This window comes from Corvus brachyrhynchos, unplaced genomic scaffold, assembly GCF_000691975.1.
Source record: "Corvus brachyrhynchos isolate BGI_N302 unplaced genomic scaffold, ASM69197v1 scaffold14, whole genome shotgun sequence".
Lineage (NCBI taxonomy): Eukaryota > Metazoa > Chordata > Aves > Passeriformes > Corvidae > Corvus > Corvus brachyrhynchos.
The window spans coordinates 18,153,109-18,153,765 of NW_008239110.1; the positions used below are offsets into that span (position 1 = coordinate 18,153,109).

General features: G+C 56.0%; 1 protein-coding gene across 11 annotated transcripts in view; it reads left to right on the plus strand.

Annotated features, from left to right (window-relative positions):
- Window positions 1-6: 6 nt before the first annotated feature.
- EYA4 (EYA transcriptional coactivator and phosphatase 4) overlaps window positions 7-657 on the plus strand; it is a 144,551-nt gene continuing 143,900 nt past the window's right edge. For all 11 annotated transcript variants that reach the window (XM_017739759.1, XM_017739762.1, XM_017739761.1 and 8 more), the window contains exon 1: window positions 7-141. The gene's annotated coding sequence lies outside the window, so the exon portion shown is untranslated. The remainder of the gene's footprint in view (window positions 142-657) is intronic.

Below are 657 nucleotides of genomic sequence, written 5' to 3' on the forward strand. Positions count from 1 at the left end.
GGGGAGACTTTTAGAGGGGATGTTCTGTTTTAGCCAGAGGAACAGTGCAAAAGGGGAGCCTCGGCTCGGAGAAGGTACGAGAATAAATAAATAAGGAGCGGCCCTAAAATAAAGGTAGCGGCAGATTCCGGCAGCGAGAAGGTGAGTGTCTCTGACTACCCCGTCCCTGCGTCTCCCTCCCACCCCTTCTGCTCGGAGGTGGAGGAAACGGGTTCCCTGCTTCATGTGCATGTGTTCGTGGAGGGGGTGTGTGCGTGTGCTTGTATTTAGCGTTTATTTAGGACTGTTTTCGCGTCGGTTCGATGACAACAACAACAACAACAACAACAAAGTTGCTGTAAAACAAATATGATGGGAGGGAGCATTGGAGCCGTCCATCGCGGGGTAGAGATGAGCTTTCACTGCCGGCTCCACGCGAGTTTAATTGCAAAAAACCAAACTGATCTCCCGTGCCGACGGGGTGATTTTTCCACGCCCAGCCAGACTTTCTGCCTCTCTCCAGGTGACATTCCCTGCCGTTTTGCCCTCACTGCTCTTCGGCTGGGTGTTACCGAGGCTGCTGGGGTAAGCCCCAAGACAGGAGCAAGCCGCGACGGCTGCCGTCTCCTTGTTCCCCGCTTGCGCCTCCCGCCCCCTCCCGGGGCGGCGGAAACGGGG